Source organism: Myxocyprinus asiaticus, chromosome 39 (assembly GCF_019703515.2).
Source record: "Myxocyprinus asiaticus isolate MX2 ecotype Aquarium Trade chromosome 39, UBuf_Myxa_2, whole genome shotgun sequence".
Taxonomy (NCBI): Eukaryota; Metazoa; Chordata; class Actinopteri; order Cypriniformes; family Catostomidae; genus Myxocyprinus; species Myxocyprinus asiaticus.
In genome coordinates, this window is record NC_059382.1 from 9,350,682 (window position 1) to 9,377,884 (window position 27,203).

The 27,203-nt window shown below is 38.0% G+C and overlaps 1 pseudogene; it reads left to right on the forward strand.

The window, feature by feature from the left end:
• Positions 1 to 27,203, forward strand: part of LOC127429635 (D-ribitol-5-phosphate cytidylyltransferase-like) — a 43,369-nt pseudogene that overhangs the window by 2,248 nt on the left and 13,918 nt on the right.

Here is a 27,203-nt window from a genome sequence, read left to right on the forward strand (position 1 = left end):
AATGGCCTGAATGAAGGCGGTTGTGTAAATGATGGGGAGCCCATACTTAAAGGGAAGGGCATAAGTATACATATATATTTGGCCAATGAATAGCAAGTGCTCTAAACAGAGAGGACTTGTGAAGAAAGAAACGTTACGTCTAGGTTGTAAAATCTTGCGAATGTGTTTTGAGAGGACCATCCTGTTGCAAAACATATGTCTTGTAAGGACACACCATTCGTCCATGCCCATGAGGAGGCCATGCCTCTAGTTGAGTGTGCTTTAACACCAATTGGGCAAGTCTAACCGTGCGACTCATAAGCCAGGGTAATTGCATCGACAATCCAGTGAGAGAGCCTTTGCTTGAAGATGGACATTCCTTTTGTGCATCCTCCATAGCATATAAAGAGCTGATCAGACAGTCTGAACTGGCAAGTACGCTCTCTGGCAAGTATGCATGTAGTGCCCGCACAGGGCATAACAAATGCAATGATTGTTCCTCATCCGAATTAAATGGAGGAGGGAAGAAGGCCTGAAGGTGAACCACCTGCGCTTTGACGGGTGTGGTTAGGACCTTGGGTTCATAGCCTTTCCTAGGTTTGACAGTGGCTCTTAAAAGACCAGGGCCAAACTCCAAACATGAATTGTCGACTGATAGTGAATGCAGGTCACAGACCCGTTTTACTGAGGCCAGAGCCATCAGTAGTGCGGTCTTAACAGAGAGCATGCGCAGTTCAACAGTGTCCAAAGGCTCAAAGGGGAGCCCTGCGAGAGCTTTTAGGACTAAAGTTAAGTCCCAAGTCGGGACTGTAGCTGGCCAAGGTGGGTTTAATCGTCTTGCTCCTTTAAGGAACTTTATGATTAAATCATGCTTGCCTATAGAGGCGCCGGCTTCATGTGCGTGATATGCGGATATAGTTGCCACATACACTTTGAGCATTGACGGGGTGAGTTCTGCGTCAATTCGCTCTTGAAGAAATATTAGAATTTCATGTATGGGGCAGTTTACTGGGTCCTTGCCATGTAAGAGACACCAAAAAGGTGAACACCTTCCATTTTAGTGCTTAGAGGTGTCTCATGGATGGTACTCTGGCCTGTAAAATGGTGTTCATGTCTGATCATGTCATTTCTGGTGCATGTAGTGTGACCTTTCATGGGCAACACATGCAGATTCCACAGCTGGGGCTGGGGATGCCAGATTGTGCCTCGCGCCTGAGAGAGGAGATCCCTCCTCAGTGTTATTTCCCATGGTGAGCTGTACAGCATCTCCATCATTTCTGGAAACCATGGCTGGTTGGGCCATTTCGGCGCAACTAATAGAACCATTTCCTTGTCCTCTCGGACTTTGCATATGACAGAGTGAATAAGGCATACTGGGGAAAATACATATTTGCGTTTCGCTGGCCATTTATGTGCCATTGCGTCTGTTCCTAGCGGGGCTTGGGACTTCGAATACCAGAGGGGACAGTGGGCATTCTCCACTGAGGCAAATAGATCGATTTCTGCTTTGCAGAATATTTCCCAAATCCTCAGTACAGTTTGTCTCCATTCGCCTGGTATCACCCCTTGGCGTGACAGTAGGCCCGCGCCGTAATTCAGGTGGCCTGGGACATATGTTGCTCTCAAGGAGAGGAGATGATGCTCGCTCCATAGGAGGAGGCGACGCGTCAGTCTCAACAGATGCGGTGAATGAATTCCACCTTGGCTGTTTATATATATGCCACAACTTTCATGTTGTCTGAGTGAACCAGGACATGACATCTCGCTATTTCTGACTGAAAAGCTTTTAAGGCTAGAATTACAGCCGATAGCTCTAGGCGGTTGATGTGCCACGCCCTCCTCGCAACTGTCCAGGTGCCGAAAGTCGGGCGTCCATCGCACACCACCCCCCAACCTGTGTTGAAAGCATCCGTGGTCACCACTTTCCACCTGACAACTTGGGACTTCGAGTACCAGAGGGGACAGTGGGTATTCTCCACTGAGGCAAATAGATCGATTTCTGCTTTGCCAAATATTTCCCAAATCCTCAATACAGTTTGAATTCCTGAATTCCACTTTGGCGGTTTATATATGCCACAACTGTCATGTTGTCTGAGCGAACCAGGACATGACAGTTTGCTATTTCTGACTGAAAAGTCTTTAAGACTAGAAATACAGCCGGTAGCTTTAGGCGCTGTGTGACAACTTGCCCCAGCGCGACACCTCACTGGTAAAAGCAGGAGCTGTTCATGGTGCTAAAGCAGCTATACAGTGGCGGGATATAGTGATGCACATGCACCCTTGGTGCCAAACACGTAGTGGCACACTGCGCTTCAGCCAGCACTGAAGATGCCGCCATAAATCCCAATGCTTTCTGAAACAACTTTAGTGGAAGAGTTCTCTCCAGTTTGAACTGAGACAGACACTGTAGAATGGCTGAAGCAGTAAGTCTCTGTGCTGGCATAACAAAGCCTCTGATTGCGTCAGTAACAGCCAATCGTCGAGGTAGTTCAAGATGTGTATGCCACTCAGTCTCAGAGGGGCGAGAACCACATTGATGCACTTTGTGAATGTGCGAGGAGCCAGAGACAGTCCGAAGGGCAGGACTTTGAATTGATACGCTGTTCCCTCGAACGCGAATCTCAAAAGCATCCTGTGATGTCGTACAATTTGGATATGAAAGGACGCATCCTTCAGATCTATCAACGCAAACCAATCGTGTGGGCGTACATGCGATAAAATCCGTTTCTGAGTAATCATTTTGAATGGCCGCTCTATGAGTGCGAGATTTAAATGTCTCAGATCCAGGATTGGCCGAAGTCTGCCGTCTTTCTTTGGAACAAGAAAATAATGGCTGTAAAAACCATTTTTGTGCTTGACAATTTGGCACAATCTCTATTGCGTTTTTCACGATAAGACTGTGTATTTCGGCTCGTAACACAGGCGCGTCTTCAGACGAAACCATGGAAGAGCTGCAAACATTTGCGTCGAATCACAAGCTCATTTGCATGTGAAAATAACGAGCAGCAAGTTTGCGTCTAGTTTAGATTTTTGTAAGGGCAGTGATGTCATACAATGGCAGTTTATGGTGACTATCTCTTCAAGCTTTAAAAGCATGCAAAAGTATAATTCAGAAGTCTAATGGAATAAATTATTCCATGAGACTCATGATTATTCTGAAAGCATCCGATAAGGTTTGGTGAGAAACAAACCGAAATCTAATGTATTATTTAGTGAAACTGTTGACCGACCGTTGCTCTCCTGTGCACATTCATGACAGGGCACGAGAGCAAGTTCAAACAGCCTCGGCTCGCGAAATGGGGCGTTCAAGTGAAAACTGGATTTGTTAATCTAAAAACTTGTCCGCCACAGTGATACTAACCACAGAACACAACTCAGCTGTACACAAACCAGAGAACAGATCTTACTAAATGTCTGAAGAGTTTGTGTGCAGCTGTGTTGGGTTTTGTTGTTAGTATCGCTGTGGTGGGCCTGTTTTTACATAAACAAAACGAGTTTTCATGTTCCATCTTGCGAGAGGTGGCTGCGTGAACTTCTGCTCTCATGCCCTGTGCTGAATGCACACAGGAGAGCAACGGTTGGTCAACATTTTTACTAAATAATACATTAGATTTCAGTTTGTTTCTCACCACACCTTATTGGATGCTTACAGAACAATCATGAGTCTCATTGAATAATTTATTAGACTTCTGAATTATACTTTTGCATCCTTTTGAAGCTTGAAGAGGTGGTCACCATAAACTGGCATTGTATGACATCACTGAGTGCAAATTTTTTTCACAAGTTCTCCAATTGTGTTAAGAAAAGGAAAGTCATATTGGATTATAACAACACAGGAGTTAGTAAACAAAGACAGATTTTTTTTGGGTCAACTAACCCTTTAAGAATGGACAAATGAAACCTGTGTTTCTGTCCTGTATTTTCTTCACAGATTATCATGGATTGGAAAAATTGTTGTTGTTACTGCCAAGGAGAACCATGACTTGATGCTGAATATTGTCAGACAGTTTAATCACACAATGGTAGAAGTAGTCCATGGGGTAACCACCAGACACAGGTCTACCTTCAATGGACTTCAGGCCTTCAGCAATAGTACAGATGTCTCATTGACTCCCAAACCAAAAGTGGTCATCATCCATGATGCTGTACGGCCATTTGTGGAAGAAGACATTCTTCTAAAAATCACCTTAGCAGCTAAAGAGCAAGGGGTTTGTACCACTTCGTTTTTCCTTTTATCAGAATTTTGCTTCAAAGTAAGGGTTTTACTGTTGCTAATATGGACTGCCTGGTTGGCTTTGGCTTTGTAGCTTTTAAGCATCTCAGTTTTAGTTTTAGTTTTATTAATGTCCTGTAAAGTAACATGGAAACCCTGATTGCTGCCCAGGAGAACTTGTATAGGAACAGCAACTGATTGTTCCTAAGTAATGAATGTAAAAAAATATATATATATATATTTTTTTTATGATAGATTAGCACTCCTAAACCCCACATTTTAAATACCTGTGTCTCTGGTTATTCAGTCCTCGTGTTTCTGCTTGTTTTTAATCAGTGATTGTAATTATCTGGTTTGCTCATGAAAAGCCAGAAAAAGTTAAGGGTCGATTAAAATATACGTAAAGCTGTTTTGGGTGTCTGTCATGCAGAATAATTTATTTTAAAACACTCCCAGCAATTTTTGTGGAGATGAATGTTCAAACTGTCAGAACACCCTGACATGGGGGTGAGTAAAAGTCAGGCCACCCAAAGCCGTGGAAGAAGACATTCTAAAGCAGGCTACAGAGAGATATGTGCATGTGTGTGAAATAGAAGCTATCATATGCTATGAAAACACTTACTTTACCACTTTACCAATTGGAGGATCTTCACTAGGTAGTGCTCAGCTGGGCTTCATTAGTTTACTGCTATCTCTCAATATATAGGAATGGCAAGCTTGTTTTTGCCAAAAATTTTTTTAATTAAAAATGCAAAGTAATGTATAATGTTCTAAAATGATGGGTGCCATTCACATGCAACGTGATTAAGTCATGTGATGACAATATAGCATATTATTGTTTGAAAAGTTTATGATTGCGTAATGCATACTGTTTCACTTGCTATTTTTCTGAAAAATAAAATGCAGTATACACTTAATTGCAATGCATTTTGTGAAGTATTCAGTAAGTGGTAAACTAGTATTCCATTCTGAACATATGGAGCGTCTGTGTTAGGATCTGAATCAAATTAACATCATAAACACTGTGCATATATTTGCAACCTGGTGTCGTAGTGAAAATGTGACTATATATTTTTACAAAACTTGTTACACGTGTCTCCAGGTTAGAGGTCTGCAACCCGACGGGACCCGAGAACCTGATGGGTTTCGGGCCAGGTTTGGGTCAGTTTTTCAAGTAGGACTTCGGGTTTGGGTCGGGTTCGGGTTTGTATTTAATGAAAAAATAAAAAGGCCTACCGAATTTGTTTCGTGCACATGCTGTCACTCACAGACGCGCAAGAACGGACGAGTTTGGGGCCGTTCACACCAAACGTGTTTTTTCACGCATCTGTTCTATTTTCCCATTGTTTTCCTATGTAAACACATGCTGGACGAATGTCTTTGACTGTTGCGCCATGTCTCGCGGTTTCTTTAGAGTCTCGCGCATGACCGGTGTTGTATTGAATTGTGTTCCCCATCTGTTTCCCCCTAGCCCCGATAGGGTATGGGGTTATGGTTATGGTTAGGGTAGGTAGGGTAGTGTAGGTTAGGGTAGGTAGGGAAGGGTTATGCTTAGGTTTGTGCATGGGGGAACGCATTCTGACAGCGGAGAATGTTACCGTCAGATACTGTTCACCCATACTGATCTGTTAGGGGAAACAGATCCCGATGGGGAAACAGAGTTCGGCACTGTTTAAACACCTTGTCGAGTTAAAAATAACTTTTTCAAAAACGTATGTGCACTGTTTCATTCTTTGCACTGTGTCTAGATCGTTTTTAATGCAGGTGTGACAAAGATTCAACGTTCTGAACAAATTCAGGCTGTAAAGAGGGGACTGTTGCATTGTTTCATATTATTCCAGAGTGTTCTGCACCAAGTAAAGTTTCAGTGCATAAACTCTAAGTCAATGCTTTTTTTTCTGTTCCACTCTAGTGTACTGATGGGCTGCCTGCCTTGTTAAAACTGTATGTTTACTGTTTCAAAACTGTAACGAATGTTGCCTATATGTTTACATAAAATGTAGCCTATTGCAACAGTACTTGCTAGGAGAAGAAATTCTAAAGATAGTGAGCGATTTCGGGTCAATAAATACTATAACAGTGTATATAGGGCTCCATACTAACATTTGAAAGCAGTGGCACCAGCACCTGATTTGGTAGCACTGGATATTTTTTTTTTTCTTCCTAAAAATAGAAACAAATAATAACAGTAATATTATATTTGTATTGCACAAATAAGTGCAGTTACCAATAATATTGCAAATTGTGTCGCAATGCACATTTGACAGTAAAGTATTGATTTTGAATTGGAATGCAGATGTAAATTTACTGATATTAACAAAAGTTGCATGTATAAAAAGTTCATGTATATACACCTAATTTATATATGACTAAATTGAAATGTTCTGACTGCGACTAAGTTGAGACTTCTGATTAAGTACAGTCATGACTTGGAATTTCTGATGGCAAACAAAGCAAATTAGTTTTTCCAACAATCAAAGAGCATTAGAACAGAGTTTATACAAATAAAATACTTATAGCTTGGTCCATGAAAATTATGAAAAATTACATAGATCTTCCATATATAGTTCCCCCACAGTAGAATGGTATTTGCAATTAGACCACAACCACAGTTAAGACTATGGCTCCTCACTACCTTGGTAACACCTATAAAAAACAAACTATGCATTTAGAAACAGTAACAGAAATTAATTAGCCTAATTTATATTCCCTTACTCCCAGTTTTATAAATTGTATAATAATATTTAGTATGAATATACCACATTTATGCAAAAATACAGTTAATGTTACTATAGTAAATTGTTTGTAAGTGTGGAGTTGCATGGCACAATGTTTCCTACCATTTTCCTTGTCAATACTGTTTAGAATGGCTGGGCTGTTAAACCATTTTTTGTTAACTAGTTTAATCATACTGCTCACGCTGCTCTGTCAAATTGAGCTATGCTGATAATTGATCTGAGTAGGGGATAGTGCTTTTTAAACAGTTCTGCTTTTAGGAACGCATGCCATTTGATGTTTCTTAATGCTACAGAATGCTGCAGCCAACCTGGTAGTCTTAACAGTGCGGCCGGAAAAATGATTACAAAATGCGACCTTTTAGACGCAGTCTGGAGCCCTGATATATATTAGCATTATGTCAGTCATCGGCTATCTTGTTCTCTAGATATTGGTATTGGCACAGCCAGTCCATATCGGCCATCTATAATCTACCATTCATTTCATTGTTTTTGCCGCATTTATTGCCGTAAAGACTTCATTATCTTTGAAGTTTACTAACCCTTTAGTCAAACTTTACATAACAGGAACAGATAGAAGTGTTCAAAAGAAATCTAGAGACTTTGATTTCACAGTCTTGTTGTTTTTGGCTCTGTAATATCGAACATTAGCATCGGTTTTCTGTGTCAAGTCACAGCTGTCTTTTCTCAATTAATTGTAAAAAAAGATAAGACACTGACATGAAGATATACTGAAGATGAGGCAAGCCTAAATGATTGGTAGCATCAAACGCACTCTGGCGTTATCTGACACCCCAACTCTTCTGGAGCTTTTCTTCTGCTACCCCAACACTGAAATGTCTGCAAAGATTTATATTCTACTCCTTGCTTTTTAAACCCAGTATTCTATAAGACCCTTCTATTGCATGACATAAGCTAGTCCATACTTCATTTTTATGTCATATTCATCGGGGTTGACGCTTTTTACAATAGGGGTCATCTCAGGTGGGTGTTTAGAATAAAACAGCGTTCCACAGGCAGGTTTTTGGACATAGCCAAAGGCCATATGTCAAAAGTCTCTCTGTAGTAGCTTCCAAATGACTGATGCCATTTCAGCATGGTATCCATTGAGTCTTTGGAAGCTGGTAGTGCTTTACAAAAGAAAAGACATCCAACCTAGTGAGGGACTGGCTATGCGTTGATGAAAAGCAAAAAATGCCAAAGGTTAAATGATTGCAGGACTCTGCAAAAAAAAAAAAAAAAAAAAAAAAGGATTTGCCTTGAAATTACAGAGCCCTGTAAGTTAAGCTCTTCGCTCCACCCTGGATGAAATATGGCTGTAGATATTTCCCTCCTATTGTCTCAGATGGCATGATTTAGACCCTGTAATCCACCCGCTGTCTTAGAGCGATTAGCTTCAAAAACTCAGAGTTTTTTCAGTGTGTTAACAGAATAAGGGGCATTTTTTGTACAAAATTCTCACATGCATCAATGCTTATTTCTGTAAGAAAAAGTACTTTATGAACCAAGAGTTAATCCATCCACAGGTGTTTGAATGAGAGTTGAATGACGGTTGATACACGGTGAACCTTTAAAAGTTTAATGTGCACTCAATGTGTGCAGTTTTGGCTTATGTTACCATTTTGAGAAGCCTCCTTATCTCTTGTGCATTTATTTACATTTTGATTTAGCTAATAGTCTTTAGTGTCTCTTTACATAGCTATCAAAAAGTGTGCATTCATTCAGTATTTAACAAACAAGACTGAACTGGAAAGCTTCTTGTTTAATTTTGTCCTGGTTTATCCTTTCAGTGCAGTGAATTTGACTTTCAGTTTGGCACAGAGTGACTACACTTGGCTGTGCATTACTGTGGCACAAATGCAAAGCTCATAGAGGGACCACCGACTCTGTGGAAAGTAAGGGACTTAAGGTTTGGCTTTAATTGCTGCCATACGTATGATTTATGTCAAATGTAGTGGCCTCAAAAAGTATTTGGACACCTAAACCACACTTGAAAATGCCTGAATGTCTATGCATTATAGAACAAAATATCAAAGCAAGTTGTATTTATTTTAAAGATTGATATACATACAGAGAGTTCTGTTAGGTTTCAAATGATAGGGTAGTCCACCCAAAAATGAAAGTTCTCTTATTTACTCACCCTCATGCCATCCCAGATGTGTATAGCATTCTTTATTCTGCAGAACACAAATTAAGATTTTTAGAAGAATTTTTCAGCTTTGTAGGTCCACGTTTAAAACGTACTTTTAAGTCAGCATAAAAGTAATCCATATGACTCCAGTGGTTTAATCCATATTTTCAGAAGCACTTTTCAGAAGAATATTGAAAAAGAATATCGTTTCAGAAGAATAGGGGTGGGTGAGAAAAAGATCAATATTCAATAAGTCATTTTTTTTTTTTACTATAAATCTTCACTTTCATTTCCACATTCTTCTTCTTCTTTTTTTTGTTTTGTTTTGTTTTTGTTTTGGCGATTGCATTATTTGTGCATATCACCACCTACAGGTCAAGGGTAGTTAAAGGTGGAGATTTATAGTAAAAAAGGACTTAAATATTGATCTGTTTCTCCCCCACACCTATCATATCACTTTTGTAGGTTTAACCACTGGAGCCTTATGGATTATTTTTATGATGCCTTTATGTGATTTTGGAGATTCAAAGTTCAAAGTTAGTAAATCACAGCTAACAGATTGTCCAATCACAAAACTTATACACAGTCACAGTTTAGCATATTTCTGCTATGCACAAACAGTTAATTTGGCACAATCCATTTATATGAAGTTTTATAGCACTTAAACATGCTTTGTTTCCTTTTTAGGTGACCTACAGAAGAGATCTTGCAGCTGTAGGGGCTATTATTAAAGGTAATTTATTTAGTTTATTTTATCTAAAAAATAAAGGCCACACATGTTGATCATTTGTTGGAATACAATATCACCATTCACTGGTGTTACAGCAGACTTGATTTAGTGTTTGATGATGCATTTTAACTGGGCAAGTCAGGACACTGTTTTACACAGCCAGTGACACTTTTTGGCAAAATGAAACTGTTACTTAAGTGTGTGTGTGTGTGTGTGTGTGTGTGTGTGTGTGTGTGTGTGTGTTTGTGCATAAATATACAAAGAGATTGAGAAACATAAAGGCAAACATTCAGCCTTTCAAGATGAACACACACTGTCCTTTTTATATACAAACAGGGGAAATTCTGAGAAATTCTAAATATGACCTATGAGTTACCAAATAGATAGCCAGCTTATGGGTTTGGATGAAAAATTGAAGTGAAATTCAAAGTTCTTCTGTTTCGTCATCTATGTTTGTGCGTATTTACAGTATGTGACTGTGATGCTGTGCATGAATTTTGTGAAGTTTCCAAGATTATAACCTTGGCAGTCAGTTCAACTTATGCATTAAGCTACTGTTGGAATGTAACCCATTTCCATAATGCCAACTAAGTGGAATAAAACAACAAATTGCTTAAAAATGTCCTTTTAAAGAGCAGCTTGGCTGAGTATTAGGCCCCTTACTGCTTTCTGAGGTCTGTCTTTACAATACAGGTTCCCTCTGGCAGCATTTAAACTTTCTGAGTTAAGCTAAGTTTCCTTTGCCTAGTCCACTATATCCCTGCTCTTACCTCTGGTGAAAGGTTGTTAAAGAGCTGTTTATCCATGAGTTTACTTTAAATGCATAGATTTTTACTAAGACCTATAATTAACTTTGATGCCCTTCAATCTGAGAGAAGCTTTTGAAAATCCTGTATCCCTGAAGTCTTTAATTGCACATTTGGATTTCCTTTTTTTCCTTATTTACATTACATGTAACCCATTGTTTCTTCAGGAACTCTCATGCAAGAAAGATCACACACAATAATCCAATTTTGTTTGTTTTATTTTATTACAAACTTAACAAAACTGGTGTGAACAAAGAAAGATAATTTTTTTAAGGTTCTAATGTAAAATGTCAGTGATATCAAAGAGACTCTGTAGTTTGTATCTGTGCTGTAGTAGACTATTATCTGTTTAGTCCATAAGCATTCCTTTAATTTCCCCTTTAGAGACTCTTTCGATGTCAGCATGTATCATCACAGAAGCTGATGCAGAAGCTATCGAGCTTGCCAGAACACTCCAGAAAAATCTGGCAACCCAGAACATGGTAAGGTAAAAATGACATTGGTTTATTGTTGTGGTTGTTACTGCCTCGACTCACTGTTATAAGTAGTCTCTGCTTGGGGTTAGGTATGAGAATCAAGCTGTGTCGACTAATAAGAATAAATATTAAAAATGAGTAGTTGTGCAACCCCTACTGCATAGCAGAGAGTGCGGGTACTAGATCTGTCCTGACCTGTCTTCAATTGAGAATGTATGCTGAATTATGAAGCGCAAAATATGGCAACGAAGGCCCCACACAGTTGCGAAGCTGAGAACATGCATACTGGATGAATGGGGAAAATATTCTGCTTGCTGAACTTGTGTCTTTAGTACCCAAATGCTTAATAAGTGTTATTAGAAGAAATGGTGGTGTTACACAGTGGTAAACTCTTGACTGTCCCCATTTTTTTTGGAGGTTATACTTAAAAAAATTAAAAATATATACAAGGTAAAACATAAAATAAAGTGTTGTTGTAGTGATTTTATTATACAGTAGCACAGGGTGAATGGAATTTACAAATCCCTTTTTGATTTTTTTCATTTTCCATACTAACCCAACTTTTTCGGAATTGAGGTTGTACATGTCTTATGAACAACCAGTCAGTAATTACACTAATTTAAGTCTCACAAGCCCTAAGTACACACAGTTCTTGGTTTATTATCGAGTTTAACATGATGAAAGTAATGACATGTGATTCAGTGAGTAAATCAAAAACTGACTGTTACAGTGAGTGAGTCATTAGACTTATTCAGAAACCTGTAAAATGCTCTGCCCAACTATTTAATCTACATCGCCATGGCAAAAGTGAGTCGTTTTGACCAATTAATTTTAAAGCCATTTGTTCGCGAATTGGACTGTACTGGTTGTGGCGTGCGATAAGTCCAATCAGCCATTGAAAGATGCGCTGTCTATTTATTGAATATGTAGTTTTTCGCAACACCTAGTCTTTCTCTCTGTACACATTCAATTCAGAGTGTAAATTCTCACCCAAGTTAAAATATTTATTTTGCCATGGCGTTGCAGATTTAGTAGTGGTACAATAAACATAGTCATTGTATTTCATTACGGAGTTCTGTTCTGTTGTCATGTTGATGGAGGAATGAAGATGTTCAAGAACCGTTAACAGAACCGAAAATCATGAAAGTAATTTGGTTCCAGTGTTTTTAAACAAACCTACAAAAAAACCCCCCAAAAAAACCCTCCAGCAAACTTGGAATCCTTGCATATCTAGACCTTTAAAGTCATTAGTCTAAGAAGACCTCCATCTCCATTGCCTCCACCCCAGTTTCCTACCACCCCCTCACCAATTAAGCTTCCACCTGCCCTACAACTGCATGAGAAATCACAGATGGTTGGGGGATTCTCTAGCCATGCCATTAGATGTACTCATTGAAATGGATAAGGTGTCTTGTGAAAGTGTGACCACCTTCCCATTTATTCCACTTTAATTTTGGAGCCAGTCCAACTTCAGTCATGTCTCCATGTTGTAGCTCTCACTGTTAGATACTTTAGGAGATCCATCTTCTGTTGCACTCACAGAAAGGAAATAAGACGTGTTTCATTCTGGCGCCGTGCCATGGAAGCCCATCTTCCTTTATAGCTCTTCCAAAGTCCTTCATCAAGTGGTGTCAAGAACATGTCCTCCTCTTGATAATGTTGCAAACATGAGTGCAGGAGACCACGCAGTGTTCATCTCGGCCTGATTGGTTCCAGATGTTGCCGCTCCCCCAGGTGCTGGTCAGGGTCAGTTCTCCTGGGCTATTCCTGCGACTCGACATAACCTTTTTTTCGAGCTCCAGGGAGATGAAAGAAAAGGCAGAGATTACAGATGAGGAATCAAATTTGTCCCAGTGCCATTTGTAAATCTAATCCCCCATTACAGAGTCTCCGTTTCAGCAATGTGGAACTTGAATTGAGCCCATTCCAAGAGTGCAGGTGGTACCATTGGCTCTGGATACATTTCTTGGGTATAAAGAACAGAGAAAGATAAGGTGATCCTTTTAGCAAGATGTAATAATTACACCAGTGTATAATGTAGATAAGAACTTACTGAGAATATGGGGTTACCATCTAGTTTTCATCAAAGACTCATGTTCATTTGGGGCGAACATGTTTTCTTAGTTCTGCTTGGAAATAGAAGATTAAAGCTGAAAGTTTAATTTTTGTGCCACTTGTGTCACCAATCAGATTTGCTAAAGTAATTACTGTTTTTAAACAGGTTTCCTGAACACTTCCTCCATCTTTCATTGGTTGGACAAGCAGGTAGTCCTGCCCCAAATTCACACCATTGAATTTTCATTCTCGGGATGCTCAAACAAATAGAACATTGTTTTGAAAGCATCACTAAGTCAGAGTGTTGATGCTCTTTCTGGAAATCAACCTACAAATGGCTTACTTACATAGTTGTCTCTGCATATAAAGCTGGGATACAAGAAAGTATTTGAACATCAAAAAAATTACTTCAGCTTTAAAGTCCAAATCGATGTACCATAAGGTGTGGATCTCAACTGTGAGGTTTATATGAAATGTAGTCCATCATGACTGAGTGATCACATTCCTCAGCTGTGGGAATTTAAGATAATATAGTGCTGAGAGCACGTATGTAGTGTGTATATAAGCTTAAGCCATGTAAGTAAATCACACATGAAAAAATTCTTTATTTCCACTGTAAAATCCATCGGAGACTATAAAATTCCATTGACTAAATGTAATCCTGGTAAGATGGCATTTCACTGACCCTGCATAACTCTTTGACTGTAATGTATTCCTACGTCAACTTTGAATTAAATCAAGACACGAGCCTTCTAGATTGTCAGCCTAAAATTTGCAGTGCGTAACTGTGGTTAGAAGTGAACTCCTCTCAGTCAAAACAGATTTCACTTGATGAATAATTTACAAATCCCCAATCACATTCAAAAAGGATATATGCTTGTAAATGTATCGAAAAATTATAGCATAACCAGATTTGTGTGAGGGCATACAGGTGTTGCTTGTTGGACTAATTTATTTTGGTTTTGGTCAATATGGAGTCTAAAAAGTCCCTATTCTCAGCTAACCTGTAAACTCTCTAATCTCATGCCCAACCTGGTTCACATGTCAGAATAATCCACATAAATCCACAGCTCACAGTGAACTGGTTTTCGCCTAAAGCCACACTTGGTTATCTTTCAAGCGCAAATAGGTCCCTACATGTGTTTCCAATAACCATATCATATTTTCAATTTTCTTGTCAAGGTTGAGTCCAAGCGCTTCTGTTTATTTCTGTTTATATCATCTCTTTACAAGATGTTAGACGAGGCCAGGGGCAGGCACACCATTTGTACACATTTGTAACCCATTTGTAATGTTTTACATTAAAGGACCTGTATGATGTTATTTTTCCAATAATGTTCATAGTGACCATGTGCTGTCAAGCTTCAAAGGAGAGCACCATAAAAGTAGTCCATGATATGATTTAAACTTTAAAAATATTTAATGAATGGCAGAATTTTCATTTTAGATTCCTATCTAGATATGATTTTGTGTAGAGCACCTGTGCTTGTATGTGATGCGGTTTTGCTTCTTATAAAAAACTATGTTGAGTCATTATATCTTAATAGTAAGATATGACGACTCAAGATATAATGACTTGTGAATCAGCATTTGGACTGCCATGATTGTCATATTGCTTATTTAATTTTGTGCTCTTTTCTGCTTTTGTCAGATGGTGACAGACATCATTCCATATGGAAAGGAAAGTAATTCAGACTCCTTGTCAAAAACTGAAAACTTCATTCAGATATCTGTACATCAACACTTTGCATGTACACATAGTATTTTCAAGTTAATGTTGCACTACAATGCCAGATTATACATACAGTGGCCCCAAAAAGTATTTGGACATTGTAGTCACACTATAAATGTTGGAAATGACCACCTTTGTGAAACTGAGTGGAACTGACTTCATACATCCTAAAATTACCTTAATTGCTTGGGTGCCCCAAATATTTTTTGGGTCCACTGTATATCGAAGTACCAGTAATCTCTTGTGCTGAGAATTTTCATAGTTGTATTTTCAGGCATAATGTTAAAAGTTTAGCCCATGTGCAAATTAGTTTTTTAAAACTTTAACATTATTATTTTTTTATTTTTAGGTGAATGGATCAAACTGCTCAGGGGTCCTAGAAATGGTGAAATGTTTTGAGGACACAAATCACTCTCATTTATATCCAGTTGTTATTGTTTGGGTATGTTATACACCCCATTGACAGAAGCAACCTTGGTCTCAGATGGCAAAACGTCCTCTTAAGATCTTGTTTAAATAAATTTTTTGCTTGTGACTGTACCAATTGATTATTGTAAGCTTGGGTTGTTGGTGTAGTGCCATCATTGACATTCAGTGTTTCAACACACACAGAAATGAGAGAAGACCTGTTGCCATTGGTGTGAAACATAGATTTTCCATCCTTAAACTCATGCCATTGGTGGATAGGTCAATTCTGTGTCGGCTGGACAAGACTCTCAAAGAAACAGCAATGTTTTGATAGTGCTAAAAAGCCACAGTGTTTAAACTCATAGGGGAAATCAACCTGAGAATTGCCTACTCTGAGTTCAGTCATGACAACCTTCAGAAAGATTTAGCATTTTAATGTGGTTGTGACATATTGATAGTGTATTGGTTTTAGCGGACTAAATCTGCTACACTGTTGCTGCTACAGAGCAAGTATGGAGACTTGCTACTGCTAGATGTTAGTGTATATGAACTCTAACAATGAAAGATGTAGCCATGACTTAATCTGTTATTTGTGTGTAATGGTGGTAATTTAAGTTAGTGATTACTGAAGATAGCTTGAGCAAGTGCCTTAACAAAAATACAATCCAAACACAATCTAAGGGGTCAAAGTAAAATCAATGAGAAAAAATTTGTGCTTCACATCTGCCAAACAGCACTGCTGGGAGATGGAAAACCCTAGATATTTTGTTCCCTGATTCTCTTCCGGCATGTCGTCCTCAAAAGATCTTAATATCTGGAAGTGTCATCTTTCTCACACCTTGACTACCTTGCCTCTTAAATGTGTTTTGAAAACACAGCATCACTGCTTCTGCAGTTCTGAGGCCAGGATCCAGTGGTACCTCACTGTGGGAGTCCAGACTTTCCAGAATGGAAGTATATGTGCCTGACCATTTCCTCCATTGCCATGTTGGATAACTTCTTTTGTCCATCATTATGTTTTTACTCATTTTTTGGATTTCACAGATGCTTTGTTCTTATTATCACTAGGACAGGTATATTTGCTTTTTTTTTTTTTTTTGGTTACTCAGCCTAACCAGCTGACAAGTGGCAGAAACCCCTCGAAATTGATGTTTACAAAGATACTTTGTTATATAAAAAAAAAAAATAATAATAATTAGAATCAGAGTATGAATATGAAATGTTTTTCTTCAAGCAATTTACAAAACGAGTAAGACCTGCTATTATTTGGTGCGTACTGTGCATACAAGCCACATCTTTCTGAAACTGTGAGGTAAGCTCACGGAAAAAGAAATTGCATTAATTTAACGGATCAGTTCATTCTGGGTCAGTTGTGATGGAAACGTTTTGCTAAAGAGCTGGTTTTTGCTTTTTGGGAGCACAACATGTCAAAATACAAAGAGAGTGCTGAATGTTTCTAAAAAAGTCTTTAAACTCTTCAGTGTAAGAGCATATGCAATATTTGAGAGTATGGGGTACTTTCAGGTACTTTCAACTGGCTTATTTGACAGCAATATTCTAAATGTTATTTTTTTATTATTACTATTAGATAGGGATTATAAATAGGGCTGGGAACCGATCCCAAAAGAATGATTCAAATGAGCCGGTTCTTTTTAATCTACAGCACGAAACATACAGTACTTCCATTTATAGTTGGATATACAAGTAATCTTATACTGATGTGCAAGTTATGAATGTCCAACTCAAAACTAAATAAGAACTGTTGAAGTTTCACAAGCCTACATTAGGCTACAAAACACATTCTAAACTGTCTCTGGAACTGTTACTGTTTATTTAATGATGACCTGTGTCTATTAAATCAAGCAGTGCAGTGCACTGTCATATGACAATGTATAATTAAAGATGCACGAGTTTTGTTGTAATAAGTGGAATTTTATAAAAAATAATAAATGAATTAATGAAATATGCTATCACATTTCTTGTTGATTTATATTTGTTTATTTAAAATATAGTCAGGATCTATTATTGAATTGTAATTATGTCTCTAAAAAGTCTGAAAACACACCTTTTACAATAATTGTATTACATTTATTTCTGATTTGGTATATCTGCTCTGTAGAAATCTGAAATTATCTCATTATTTGGTAAAAGACAGCAAAGGGTAGTAAATACAGTAAGAATCGCATTTCTCATTTCCAAATAATTCTTTTTGAAAAAAGGTACTAAAAGAATTACTGGAATCATTACTGGAAACATTTAGGAACCGGAACTGTTAAGAGGAATCGGAAGCGGAATCGTTAAATTCCCAGCCTTAATCATAAAGGGGTTATTTTTTCCTGTTTTCAGTGGATGATTGTCTTGTTAAAATGATGCTTTCTTCCCCTTTGTTTACAGGTTCAGCTGAACATGACAAAGTGGTCCGTCGATACCCAAAAAGCAGATGATTTAAAAGCCTACTTGGGTCTGGCCTCTGAAGCCATACAAGGAAATATATTGCTTTATGTAATTCAGATTGATCATTCCAAGGTAATTGTTCCCATCTTTATAAGATTATTAGTGGTCTTCGCTGAAGTATGTAATATATAGCAATAGTAATCATTATTACTATTGCTCATACTTAGGGTTAGGGATTTGAACAAACCCAATTTATGCTACAGACATGAATAAGATCTCAAATTGTGTGGCTATACGGATGCTAAGAGTAACAGTTCAACATGGTAACTAACGAATATTCAACAAAAATGTAGGCGAAATAACTTTAACATCAAAGTAATAGAAGAAATAAGAAAGGCTCCAATAAAGAGTAGCACAAAACCGCTTATGCACATACAGAATGCAGAATGACAAGCTTCAATGTAACCAGAGCACTTGGGAGTCTCAGGGTGATCCAGACCTGCAAGATAATTATGCGGGTACACATCTACTTCATGACATCATTCAGTTTAAACCTTTTTTACTGCAACTATTTATTTAAGCAGTGTCAGACAGAATCAGCAAAAAGACTTTAATCTCTCCAGAGCACCTCACAAATATGAGAACATTACTCACAGCAGAGGATATCATGTCCGACAGTGATCGTCTTGAATTGTATTGTTGATGAGGCGCTTTGATGGCTGAAACAGCAGCGGTGCATAAATGGACCAAATTTAAAGCAATAAAGAGACAAAACTTCTTGCAGAGGTTTATACTGTGCTAACTGTTATTCACAGCAAGCTATAATCACACAGAAACACTCTTCAGGAAGTTGAGTCTCTCAGTTAATTTGAGAATTGTGTCTCCCTTAAAACCCACTACTTAAAATGTTAATGTTAGTAGTCGTCTACACTAATCGACTAGCGAGTTGTTGGATGACTAGTCAAATAGTCAACCACCGTGGCATATCCCTAGTTTGGAATCAATTCTATTTAAAATAATAACATTTAGGAAACGAATGACCTGCATAAGCCAGATTCAGATCAATAGAGACCAATGAATGAATTTGAACTGTGAACTGAATAGCAGACCAAAACATGTATTCACTGAGTTCACCTTAATCCTGTTGTGTTGTCAGGATATTCTGAAGAAAATATTGCTACCTAAAACATTTTTTCCTGTAGGCCAATGGGTAGAGCATGATGCCTTCATTGCCGAATTTCATGGGTTTGGTTTCCAGGGAACACACATCCTGATAAAATGTAGAGATTTCGTATTGGATAAAAGCTTCTGCCAAATGCATAATTGTAAATGTCAAAGAATGACCTAAATTGCAAATCCATTTTTAAATCTTTTGTTGGATAAACTAATTAAAACTAGTGAAGTCCAGAGTGCATCTGCGAACTGTAGTAGATGTTAGATTGTCTTCTGAAAGAACTTGATCTGGCTTGGACAAAAGGTCTCTGAGCTTTGGTTCCGTGCCTTGCCAGTGGTCTGAAACGTGTCTCCTGTTGACGTCACCATGAGAAGTAATTAAAAATCTCCACTTTACATTTGTCAGTGTGGGGCCAGAGAGGCTCTTGTACAGATGTGACTCATGCTGGACTCTTTGTAGTGCCTGTTCAGTCCATGACAGGGGCCCAGGTTTGTGTCATTTAGAGCGATGTGTGAATGTGCCCCGTCTGGCTGCAGTCCCCATTAAAAAAATGGTTGGATACAGGAGGGAATAATGATAATGTGTGTTCATCGTGATAAAATGCTTATTTTTGTGAGATAGTGGAAGTGCAGATAAAGACCAAGCATAAATCACTCTCATTGGGCCGGTAATAATGAGGATAATTCCTCCCAGATGCGCTTATTCATGCTTTGCAAAATTGCTGCCAAGTCTTGCTTTGCCCAACTACCTTCAAACGTGATGGAAGGTTTTTAAATTAGCGGTCATGCCTCTTAATTCAGTACTTTATCCAGATAATTTTTGAGATTCAGTGCACGTCGGTAAAAAGCATCAGACATTTTCTCCTGCTAGTCCTGGCAGTTTTCTGATGTAATGGTTATATATATACACTTTCCAATGCGTGTTACTATCCTGAATTAGCTATTGCACTGGCATTATTCATACAGTTCAATATCTAAGGAGTTTGATTATGGAACAGACGATCTGAAGACTTTTAGAGTCAGGTTTTGGTAATCTCTGTAAGGAAATTTTAAAATAGCAAAATAACTGACACTCTTGTACATTTACCCAGTAAGATCAATGCTTCTACAAGACACCAAAGAGGCGCCAGAAGCAAGTTGTGAAGCAAGTTCTTTTCAGCTGTACAGGCTGATGGAGGAATGCATATTTTATAAACTGTAACCCCCCCAACCCAAACCCTAAACCTAACCATCAGTGGAGTAAAATGCAACCTCTGAATCTCACTTGTCACTGATTATGTGAACGCGTAATGCCACAGGGGAAGGTAAACATGCTCGAGCAGATGCAAGAATGTCAGATAAGAGATGCTGCTTGTCAGTGAGTTGGCATAAAGTGGCCGTTCCTTGGGTACTGGAACTCTCGGAAACAACATGCAGACTTCCCATGTGATCATGTTGGCTTATTATGCAAGGACAACTATAAATAAGCCATCGTAGACTGATTAGATTTTTTCCTTTTCACTTAAAATAAATTGCGGCCACTGATTGCATCATTTATTTGCTTGCACTATCTGAATTTTTTTGCTGAATAATGGAAGACAGATGAAGTGTTTTGGTAGAGTTTTTTTTTCTTCTAAACTGTCTTTCTTGCAATATTGTTTGGTGACGGTATTGCCACAGAAATTATACACTTCATCCTAATGATAACATTGCATAAAACTATACTTTAAAATTTCTGACTGTTTACTTTACAGTTTTAAAAATTTGCGGTGAAAAGCTTCTTGGTGATGTAAATAGGAGATGACATTTGGGAATAATGTTGCTACAGTTTTTCAAGAAGATTGTTGATTGGAATCTTAGGGGTTGTTTTTCCTTGCCATGTTGCCTTTTTGAGGATTAATTGTTTTGAGAACATTGGCATTTGATAAGGATCGGTAAACATCTTGTGAATACATATTCAGTTTCATTATTAAAGATATCTTGTATTTTGTGTCAGGAACTTTTATGCTTTTGCTTAGTTCTGCTTCAAGAACTATTTACCTTAGTTGTGTCCAGTTTGGTCCGTGACAAATATACGTTTTCCGTTGCTTAAGGTTTTTGATTATTTTATTGCATTTTTGCAGATTTATTTTAGGGAGTTTGAATAGAATTTGACAGATTCTTTAATAAGCTCAACAGAGCTGTGACAGGAACACCCATGTTATGGACCTCCAAGTGGCTTGGCTATTTCATGCTAATTACCCTTCACGTAGAGAGCAATGCGATGTGTTTGTGTGATGTAAACGTTCAGTAAAAGACCTCATTTTGGAAATAACTTCTTTCAGTCTTTCCATAGTATGTTTGTAATGTGTGGAGTTTTCAATTAAGTCCTTATTAAATCCAGGCTGAATGAAGTTTTCCGCTAGGAGCCACACAGGAGCGATAGAAATGTTATGAAGTAATAAGAATAAACTGGAAAAGGAAAGCTTTTCAAAACAAATTGTAAATGTTGGCTTGACAAAATTTTAAGGGTTATATAGCTCTTACTGACAATGAGACAGAGATGTAGGTAGGTAGGTAAGAAGGCAGGTATGTGAGTGGATGATAGATAGATAGATAGATAGATAGATAGATAGATAGATAGATAGATAGATAGAGATAGAAAATAAAGACTGATGAGATAATAGATGGATGGATGGATAGATAGATAAATAAGTGAACCCCTGGATTTAATAACTGGTTGATCTGCCTTTGGCACTAATAACCTCAACAAAGCATCTCCCGGTAGCTGCGGATTAGACCTGCACAATGTTCAGAAGGAATTTTGGACCATTCTTCATTACAGAACTGCTTCAGGTCAGCCATATTCTAAGGATGTCTGGTTTGAACAGCTCTCTTGAGGTCATTCCACAGCATCTCTATTGGGTTAAGGTCTGGGCTCTGACTGGGCCACTCCAAAAGGTGGATTTTATTTTTTTCAAGCCATGGATGGATGATGGATGTAAAGATAGTTGGATGGATGTAAAGATGGATTGATGGATAAATGGATGGATGGATAGAATTGGAGAGATTGGAGATAGGATGGAAGGATGTAAAGATGGGTAAATTGATGGATGGATGGATAGAATTGGAGATTGGATGGATGGATGGATGGATGGATTGAACTGACAGATGGGTGGATGGATTGATGGATAGATAAATATATGGATATTAAAGATAGATAGATAGATAGAACAAAAGAAAGAAAGAAAGAAAGAGAAAAATGAAAAAAAAAATAAATAAAAAAAAAAAAACCCTAACCCAAGTTTGGGATATTTAAATAGTATGTTATCTTTCTAATAGTTAACATAATAATGTTTTCAAAACCTGTTTGGTTTCATAAGGTTTCCAACACTATTTTACATCAATGTGCTTTGGTGTCAGTAAGGTAATCCGACAGTGTGATAAAGGTAATTTTTAGTCCTATCAATGACTGGCCAGTGAGTGACAGGAAGTGTCACAGGATCTCCCTCACACACGGGGCCTAGTGGCCTGTCACTTGCTGAAAAGGCTTGTCACAATGATATATGGTCATTCTAATCCCTCCTGTGAGAGTCCCGCAGTTTACCCATCCTTCACTTCCTTCTCCTCAAAGCATCTAGCTGAGGAATCTTAAACCTGAGAGGAGATTAGCTGCTCCCTAGAAAAGAGAAAGAGAGGGAGAGACTCTCATACCTATACAGATCCACCCCTGAAAGAAATTTTTTTGAAACTGGATACTTAGCAAGGTGGGATTTTCTGCCAATCTAGGTGCATCCTGAGTTTTACAATACAGTCTTTCCGGCAGTGAAGCCTTTAGATGGTGTTTGCTTTATTTTGCTTGCAAGTAGGTTCATATTTTTTTAGTTTACACAAAAGAGACTTGAATTGCCAAATAATCAGTCACATTTCCTAAAGATTAAGAATGTTTGGTATGTGTGGGTTGTACATAATGACGGTATGTTTATAGGGTGAATACAATACAGGGCTCAACAATAAGGATTTTTTTTTCTGTTGGCTTAAGCCAAGTGTACACTACACTACTTGTAGTCGGCAAGTATATTGCAAATTGTGTAGCCTACCATTCGCGTCCCATATGTCCCCACATTTGTGTAAAATGTAGAGAGTATTGAGACAATTTATTGAAACTGGCCAGCTTACTGTTTAATTTCACATCATAGCAATAGTAGGAAATATCAGAAGACTATGTAGAATTGGAGAAGTAACTGGTCTGCATCTATGATTATTAAAAGAAACTGATTGAAATACTAGGCAAAATACAACAGAACTGGTGGCATTAGTGAGCCTGTAATCCTATATTACACTCCTGAATTAAAATATAGACAATCCGTTCACATTATGTAATTTTATTTGTTCCTGCAAAAAATCTGTTGTGAAACGCGGGGCTGTGGTGTCCGAAAAACACATTAAAACTTCAACACTCCTCTTCACTTTTCTCAAATCACAAAATTGTGCTTATGTTCTTTTCTAATGAAAAATAAAAAACACACACACAAAAAAAAAACATTTCTCTTCCTTTTACATATGTAAATAAGCACTTGATAGCATGAAATGCTTGAGAAACACTATTCCCTACATAACAGCCAATGCAATCTGCAGTTGTTTTTTTCAAAGTGATGTTGGAATTTATATTAAAACTCTTACGACCTCTTGCAAAAAAAAAACATCTAAACTTGGAATGTGTGAACAAATTTCAGTGTCTTTATATAACTGTTGGTATCATATGACCCCATATAGCTCTGTTATTTATGACTTTATATCTGTACACTTGTTATGATTTATTTTTCTTCATTTAAGTTAATTACTCCCTTCATATCCCTTTTCTCTTATGTATATTTTTATCTGTATGTTAGCCTAATTATTTTGTTTTTCATGACAATTGACGTGTCGACATAGGATTTATGCGCTAAACTTAAACAGAAAAATATTATGTTGACACTTGTGAAAATGTGTAGATAATTTGCGTTTCCATCAGCTTTATTTTGATGCGCTTTTTTTTCCCCAAAAAAATCCTTGGATGGAAATGTAGTTACAGTCTTGTTTTCCATCGTGCTAGTGTGCACAATACAGGACTGTAGTGTATCAACTACAAGACCATTCGTCCCCAACTGAGGCCATGTGTACACTGGTATTAAGATGCATTTTGTGTGATCCATTCACATAACCGATCACATCTCTTTTGACCACTTGTGTTCGGATTTTGAGGAAAGAGTCTCTGATTTCATAAGGACATACATCACTCATTCTGTCTGTGTATTACAAAATGATAATAAAGCATAAAAAGGTAAAAGACGAGAAAGAAAGTGCTAAAAACTGGCACACAGTTTTTCTTAATTATTCACAAACATGATGCTTAGAGCAGAATTCTGAGTTATTTTAGTGCAGTACCTGAGCTTCTAGTGTGCATGCTGCTCATATCTGTGTCCCTATTGTGCATGTTCATATTCTTTTTAAATTTTCCGATTGCATGCTTATTTCCCTTTAAATCCACACTTAACCAGCGAAAAACCATCTGTTACAGCTGCCTTTAGCATCGTCCTGTTAAAATAAAAACAGTGAGTAGGGAGATGTGGGTGATGTTTTATTCTATTTTCTAATTATTTTTGTCTCCTGTTACCCAATACCTTGCTCTCCTTTTTCAACAAACATGAAAGAATGGCTCGTGCCCATTTTTACGCTTACTTGCGCTAATTTCCAAAGGAAAATAATAATAAAAACAGCTGAAAATAAGACAGCGGGTAGGGAGATGTGGGTGAATTTTTCTTTTATTTTCTAATTATTTTTTTATCTTCTGCTTCCTAATACCTTGCCGTTCTCTTGCGCTCTCTGTATATTACATTGGTTTTGGCTCATAACGGTCTCTCGCTCGTTGGGACAGTGCTCATACCTGACGACAAGACTCTCACACTGATCCCGGTCTATCAGGCTATCCTTGTTGTTGAGCAATGCAATGAATTATTGAAGGACCAAAAAAGTAATAAAAGTAAAAAAAAATGAATAGCTAAAAAAAATCACCTTTGTTAAATAGATGGAGTACCTTAACATATATATTTTTACACTTATCTGCTTTTGACAGCGTAAATGTGTTTGGCCGTACACTTCATGTCAGATTTAAATTCCAGTAGTCATTTCTCAAAATATTTACTCTCCCTCCTTGTCTAATTGTTTTTTTTTTTTTTCATTTTCCTCATCGCTATGGCTGGCATACAAACACTTCTGGAGAAAAAGTCAGTAAAGTCCCTGCATTTTTCTTAGGCAAGGCCTGAAAGATCCCTGCTGACAACTCCAGGCTGGGGCGCTTTTCATCTGATATTTTACCACAGTGTTAAACTAAAAGATCCGGACCCTGGCAGCATATGTTGGGTATCCTGATGGATATTTATTGCTTATTGCCCTTAGAGCCTCAGATGCATGCTGGCATGTGTGAATGTGAGTTGCAAGGGAAAGAATTTAACCCACTGAATTTCTGAGGATTGATTTAGCTGATTACATGAGCCATTGATTCACCCCAACCACTTCTGCTCATGCATACTCATGCAAACTTTTTTTTAAGAAAACTTTACAAACGCAAACATTTACAAGCAAATTAGATCTTCCTGTGCAAGAGGTTGTTGCTTACCAGCGATGAACAAAAAGTTTTGTAAACATTTAATCAGTAAAAGACCTGGCATGTTCTGACCCATGCAACCTGTCTATAGCAGAACACTTGTTTTAGATTTGAGGCGACCACCCACTGTCAGGTATTGAATGTCCGCTCCGCAGTAATCATGTTTTTAGCTTGGGAGTATTCAGGATTTAGAATGAGCTTTGTTGGGGTGATTTGTTTGAAGTGGCTCACCGTTGAGAAGGCTCTCTGATGTGAATCTTAGTAAAAATCCTTGTACTTTTCTTGGTGGTAAGTCAGGTCAAGCTGTTGATAAGCACAAACATTTGAACGAACTCTCACCTGTACAACACTGGAAACCATTAACCACACCATATATGGGTGATGCTTAATTAAAGGGAAATTTTTTGTACCCTTGGATGATTTTAAAGATATGAATGTTATATATATATTTATATATACATGTACATATGTACATTTAAAAAATTTCGTACTGTCCCAACTTTTTCGGAATTGGGGTTGTAGGACTTGTAGGATCAGATGATTGCAACATGCTCCAAAAAAGTTGAGACTGGCAATTTAAGGCTAATAACAATTTGACGAGTTGAAATAACAAGGCAATGTTAAACAGGTGAAGCAAATGTGTCATAGTATATAAGGAGCCTCTAAAAACAGCCTAGTGCTTCAAGAGCAAGGACTTTGAGAACAATGTTCCCCAAAGATAAATTGCAAGGATTTTGGACATTTCACCCTCTACAGTGCAAAATATGGTTAAAAGATTCAAGGAATATGGGGGCAAGACGAAAACCATTTCTGAATGCGTGTGATCTCTGATCCCTCAGACGTCACTGTCTTAAAAAATGGCATTCATCTGTAATGGATATCATGAACATGGGCCTGGGAATACTTCAATAAACCTTTGTTCATCAACACCACATCCACAGATGCAAGTTAAGACTTTACTATGCAAAGCAGAAGCCATACATCAACACTGTCCAGAAGCGCTGCCGACTTCTTTGGACTCGGTCTCATCTTAGATGAAAAATAGACTGTGTTTGCTGGACCGACGAGTCTACATTTCAAATAGTTTTTGAAAAACAAAGCCTTCATGTACTCCGGGCCAAAGAGGAGAAGGACCATCCAAGCTGTTATTAGTGTCAGGTCCAAAAGCCAGTGTCTGTATGGGCCAGGGGTGTGTCAGTGCCCATGGCATGTGTAACTCACACATCTGTAAGGGCACCATTAATGCAGACAGATATATAAAAATTTTGGAGCAACATATACTGCCATCCAGTACTGTCTTTTCCAGGGATATCCCGGAATTTTCAGCAGGACAACTTCAAACCATATACTGGCTGGATTATAAGTGCATGGCTGTGTAAGCAGAGAGTACGAGTGCTAGATTGGCCTGCCTGCAGTCCTGACCTGTCTCCAGTTGAGAATGTGTGGCGCGTTATTAAGCGCACAATACGGCAATGAAGACCCCGTACAATTGAGAATGGAGGAAAATTCTACTTTCTAAACTTATCAAACTTCTGTCTTCAGTGCCCAAATGCTTAATAAGTGTTATTAGAAGAAATGTTGATGTTTCACAGTGGTAAACACTCGACTGTCCCAACATTTTTGGAGCGTGTTGCAATCATCTGATTTGAAATTACTGTACATTTTCAAAAAACAATGAAATTCACAAGGCAAAAATCATATAATGTGTAGTTGTAGTTCTTTCAATATAGCAAAGGGTGAATATAATTTACAAATCACTACTTTTTT